This window comes from Zootermopsis nevadensis, unplaced genomic scaffold (assembly GCF_977971745.1).
Source record: "Zootermopsis nevadensis isolate Lab colony 2312 unplaced genomic scaffold, Znev_1.0 Znev_ptg000021l, whole genome shotgun sequence".
In the NCBI taxonomy this organism is placed as follows: domain Eukaryota; kingdom Metazoa; phylum Arthropoda; class Insecta; order Blattodea; family Termopsidae; genus Zootermopsis; species Zootermopsis nevadensis.
The window spans coordinates 3,373,248-3,379,706 of NW_028259153.1; positions in this window are offsets into that span (position 1 = coordinate 3,373,248).

Sequence of the window (6,459 nt, forward strand, 5' to 3'; positions counted from 1 at the left end):
TAGTAAAAAGCTGACCGGTTAGCTAATTATGTTGATGGTCGCCCTAAAAGCTACAAATTTCAGTAGTTAATTAAAATATCAGTACACGAATGTAATGTTTCCTATTTGTATTTCTGCTCTATAACGCTTGAACTACTGGACGGGAACAAAAGTTAAAATTTGACAAACAAAATAATTGAAATCTGCGAGTAACAATGAACTACGCAGACTGCATAGAACGAAATGTCATTAGAGCAGACAAACCTTAAATTGGTTTGCACAGTAATCACTCCGATGTATACGTAACTACACTTCTTCTATATCAATATAAGTGGTTGAAATTTCAAGTTAAAAGCATTAAGTTTCTTAGTATATATGTTTTTATACAGCTGTACTTAGGATTGTAGCTCCGCGTAATCTGGTAGACGTTTATTAACATTTCAGTATCTGATGATAGAGGCAGCAGGTACCTTTGTAGCATCTATAAACTTTCAATAGACTACACAGCGCTACAACACAGTGAGATCCTGATATCCCACTGGTTATTCATAATTTTAAAATAGGTTTTCGTTATTATTACAGTTTTAGAATAGAATTTCAATGTTATTCCCAAATTAATTTATTTCCAGTAAGTCAGGAAGACTTTGTTTTTGAGTAACACTAATGCAGGGCGGGTGTTGAAGTTACGTTACGTTGGTCACGTCGAAAAGTCCGATAAGAATACACGAATGATCACAGGCTTCGCTGTTACAATTCCGTATGAATCGACATGAAAGAATTTCACGATGAGAAAACAGGTCGGCTGTAATGCTCGCAATTTACAATTCATGCAGAAGAAAATTTGTGGTTTGTTTTTGAAACTACTCGTCTATGATATTTGTTATAAATAGGATTGTAAAGGGGAAATCCATAGCGGACTACAGTCGATTTCCATACGCGTTCTTCCTTCCGTGAAATTCGGAATATTCTTGTCTATTGAAAGGAGATTTGTTGTTGATATTAACAGTAATAAGATATTTTAAGTCTTTTATTCCTTGTCTAGTGATTTCTGATTGTTGCGAGAACACACAGTTTCTAAACAGCGGACCTTGAATTTATTCCTGATTTACAGATTTTACAATACTAGAGCAGAGCGCTCCTTTCGGAGCTCCTCGGGGTGGGGTTGGTTGCGTTTTAAAATCTTTACCAACCCCCCGAGTAAGAAACTAAACTAACCCCCCCGAATAGAGGGTTAAAACACTTGACAAACACCCCTTGGGGGGGTATTGGTTGCGTTTTAAAACATTGACCAACCCCCCGAGTAAGAAACTAAACTAACCTCCCCGAATGGAGGGTGAAAACACTTGACAAACCCCCTCTTGGGGGGGTTGGTTGCGTTTTAAAATATTGAGTAAGAAAATAACCCCCCCCCCCCGAATTGGGGGTTTTAACACATTTGACCAACTCCCCGAAAGTTGGGTTGGTCAAGTGTTTAAAACGCAACCAACCTTAAAACTTTGGGTAAGTCACTAAACTAACCCTCCCTTCTGCATTGTTGTGTTGATATACGCAACAATGCCGAGTAAACAAATATAACGTAACATTGTTTGACGACGTCATTTCCTGACTACAAATAGGTTGACGACGACAAATCACGAATTTTTATAGCAGAAAAACTAAATATGTGCGACTTATATCCGGAAATTTCAAAGAGAAATATTTATAAGATGAAACGTCTTTTATCTCAAAACAAGTTAGATTTCTAACTTCATAATCATGTATTGTAAGGTATTCTTTAAGGTCTGTATTAATATTATTAAACAATGCAGTTACGGCTTTTATACACAATATACTGAAAGATATTTCCAAATGAAAATATTTTAGTAAACTGTGGCCGATATCATTAATTTATATTTTCTCTTATATTTATTCCTTGTTAATTTCGTCTCTGATTTTGTTGTCTCTCATTTCTTTATTACTTCTATTTAGTTTTATTTATAACTTACGAATCGCGATATGTAATGAAGTGATTGAAGTATTTAATAAAACTAATTATGAAAAGCCTTAAAAGCTACCCTAAGTCAATACACTTGTTAAACAATAATAACACATACTTTTTCGTATGGCTCAGCTCACGTGAGACACCTTCAGGGACTCCAAACTTATCTAAAACAGCAGAGTAATTCACACTTTCGGCTGAGCGGCCAGCTTAACGCTCCGGTCGTTATACCCCAGAGGAAAGAATCCCCTATACGCAACGGATGGTCTGCTGGTTTAGACTAGGTCTGGAGGCTGTGGGAGAGAGAAAGTCTCTTCAGCTGTCGGAGAAAGTTTAGCTTAACTGCTTTAGCGTGATGTTAAGAAAGTGTTGTTTAATGAGAATGAATAACGAATACGAAATCTGCAAAGGAAAACGTGAGAGAACGAAAGGGGCGATACAACTAGTAAGAGGCATATCTACATTTTTGTGAAAACATGTAATGTCAGACTAACTTTTTCACGTCACTGATAAGGGACTGAATTTGTCATTTGCTCCATTTAATCGTATTGTCTGTAAAAAATATATTGGACTCTACATAGTTTTAGAAATACAAAGAATGTAGCTGACTGAAGTACGAACCAGTCGGCATTTGATGAACAAAATTCTCGGAATACGTCCACTTTGAAAACCGAGACAATTGGGAGAATAAAATTAAAACGAACATCTGCTGTGAGCATCAGAAGTATAAGGAAATCTCTGAGGAACATGTCCATGGTGAACCGTTTCACTGATAGCCATGAACCTTGGAGTTTGACTACCAAGTTAATTAACCAGGATAGGTAAAAGTATAAATAATCCACGTGCCGTTTAGAATAATTATATGCTGCATGTCTAAATAATTCGTTTTTTTTTGTCCTTATAAAGCTTTAATTTGAACTTTATACAAAGCCTAAAGGATTTAAATAATAAGAATTTTAAAAATAAGTTTCGTATTACTCCTCCAAGGACGTTTTTTTTTTCATAATTTGAAAGATCAAAGTTGTTTACAAAGTCTTTCAAGTTTGAGACGATACACAGTCCCTTCCAGAGATAAATCATTATAAAGAAAGAAATGTGTTATTTCGTACGATGTTTTTTTTTAGTCTTTGTGCAGTAAATTTTTCGCTAAAATGTGTATTAGGATCTGTAGCATTTGAATTGCTTTGAAAAGTTGAGACGTGCTGGAATAATGCGTATTTCGTTTCGAAAAAGAATTTTCCTGCATTTTATTCAGAAAAGATTAAAAGTGACTCCAGGCATAATCATGGAAAACAACTCAGCCTAAATGTTGAGTTACAAGGTGGAAGCTGTTTAGACTCTTAAGTGATGCGTTATCAGTTACTAAGCCTACCGTCTCATTTTCTGCTTTAAGTACAACACAAATACATACATGTGTATTAGGGCTACAGACCGAATACAAAGTTATCAAAATGTTATGTAAACCAATTTCTGACAAATGTTCTTTTTGTCAAAAAATAAATTACATTAAAATCATAAAAGGAAAGACAATGCTATGTTAAGTGTTGTGAATGTCTAAAGTCAGACGGATATGGTATAATTATCGTTATTCGTTGAACGTACGAGAAAGACATCCTAGCATATGACTGTTGAAAGTGAACTAATGAATTTTGCGAGAGGCAGGTTACAACATGACGTGGTATAGTCACAGCTTGCAACCATCAGTAAATACGTATTTTAATATTTGTTGCTTGATATTATTGTCAACCTGTGCACAGATAAAACAAACCAGCAATTTGATCTTTACTGATCATAATACACGAGACGAAATATCAATAGAAATCAGCACTAAGTCTATTAGATGTTGGTATGGAATTTCATCTAGAATAAGGTGCTGAACAGAATATTTAGACAAACCAGAGAAAAAGGAATATGAAACTGGAGACAATTACATACATATAAAGAGTTTTAGAACTTCTACTGTTAACGCGCTTAAATTCGAGATGATGTTGGCGAGATATGGTGTACTCATCTGGGAGGTGAGAAATGTTTACAAAGTTTTTGTCGGAAAACCAGAAAGGTTAATAATTAAATAAATATTAAAGAATTAAGGCTCGGAGTGGTTTAGAACATTCTTCAGCAGTCAAATTTTTGAAGCACTACAACAACACTTGAAATTCAAAAAAACGACAGGTAAATATCTGTGCAACGACTATCTTTTCAAAAACGCCCCTTCCATTAAAATATTTTTCTTTTGAAAGTAATACATTTCCGATACAATTTCAATACAATAATATTTTAAAATACAACAAAGCAGTGAATGCATTGTAGGGTGGCTATATCGCACAAAATCCCCCCCCCCCCCCCGAAACGGATAGTCATTTATAATTCACTGGGAGGGATGTTGCAGGTTACTGACCGGGGTACAGCCCACTAATCTCCCGCTAATTCTCACCCTGTAGCCCTTAGAGACCAAGACTCGGTGTTTAACGTGTTAATGTAAGCTGATTATTGCAGCCATAAAATCTTTACTGCTGTTCCGGAACTAACGACAACGAACGTTCGTATTTCAGCAGTCGTGCTCGGCAACATTGCCAATATAGGGCCTTTCTCCCTTTTATATTACATTTCTTAATCGTATATTACTTGACTAAAGACGTCTGAACTTTTCGTTCATTTAATTATAACTTCGTTTATAATGATTTCAGTGCTGTTCCGTGTAATCCATGGACTTGATTCGTGTTTTGCGTCCACACCGTAGAACGACACATTGAATAATTCTGACTCACAAATAACTATATTAAATAAGCAAAGTAATTGCAGCCGACTAAATGCTGTATATGGATGCGTATCATAGACACACACTGATGTATTTCTCGTTTTCTAAAATGTTTTCAAGCGACTTAAATATGGATTTACTGCAAAGCGTAAAACAAATTGACGTTTTATGATAATCATTTGTTTATTTATAAAATAACAGTTGATATATGAACTATTGAAGAAGTGGCAGATATTCAAATGTTAGGATACGTAGGGATTTTTATATTAGTAATAAAACTGTTTCCAGTGTCGTTTCTAAGATCTCTTAAATATTATTGAAACAATATATGCTGTTTGACGGAAAATTATTTGTTTTTTAAAAAAAATGTTATCATACAATGGATAAATGATAGGCCCCTTTGTAAGATTTTTCAAATAAAATGTATAAATAAATTTACATTATTTTATTTTTCGACTCTCAGGCATAGACCGATTAGGTTTAAATCTTCCTGTAAGGAAAGAGATGTGTGTTTTTAAGTTGATGAAATTTTGTACCTTCATAATGCAAATAAGTAACAGAGTGAACTGCACACTTCGCTAAACAATGCACTCCTAGAGTTTTCACGTCGATTAAATTTCGGTTTAAAGCGTATCCCAACACCTTGAGAACAGCATTTAATATTCCTTAATTAAGGGGCCAGTTCTGAACGGCGTACCAACTTAGTACTTGGGTGGAAGATAGTAATAATCAGCATCGAAAACAAAATTCGATTCGTGGAAATCGATAATGTATTAGTTTCCTGGACCATCAGCTGCAATTCCTTCTCTGTTTACGTGTATATAGGCTCCTGTTTGATCTTCAAAACTACAGAAAGGATTTCAGCAGGAAATTTGGTATTACAGGAAGAACATCTGAATTATTCTGGCTATCATGGTTTTACGCGACCCTCAAATCGAGCTTACCAATTTTTTTTCCAAAACGGATGAAAATATAAAATTAACTCATGTTATAAAATAAGGATATCTCACTCACATTAGAAGGTTTAGTTCTGAAAATACATTTAATTGAATATAGGTACAACGATGCAGTCCTCTGAGAGGAAATAGATTTTTTAACAGTTGAATCACCTGTTTACTTACGCCGCGTAATTTCTCCAACAAGAATTCAGAATAAGACGTATCACACGAAAGTGACAAATTGGTATCTTTAATACAGGTTACGCGAACCTAAGACGAATGAAAATTTAGAAGGTATGACTTCTTAAACATGTGTACTCTGCCGGCTTACACCTTTCTTTCCTGCTTTAACACCAGGCTGGAGATTATCTGGCATCTTATTAGAGCGTATTTCTTCAGGGAAAGAGGGCGGTCTTCATGTGATGTTAATCACTCATATACGTTCTCTGTCAGGGTTACAAAATACAGAATTTTGATTTTGTATTCCCCATGTGAGTTGGTAAACAATAGTTGTACAGAGTAAAGTCGACTCAGATACGATGTGGGTGATGCGTGTCTGGTCTCGAGGCAAAGTCAATTAAATGTAATAATAATTATTACATATTTGGTACAGGCCTACCTATAAAGTAGCTGGATCAGATCAGATCCAGTCGTTCGTATAGCAGAAAAGACGACCCCACCGCTGGTCTGTGTTGACAATTTTTCACAACCAATAAATAAATATCTTAACGGCGGTGGTGGTCTGTTAGATCTGTTTGCCTCATCTTAAACTCTCAGGAGGACTCCACTGGAAAGAAATCTTAAGA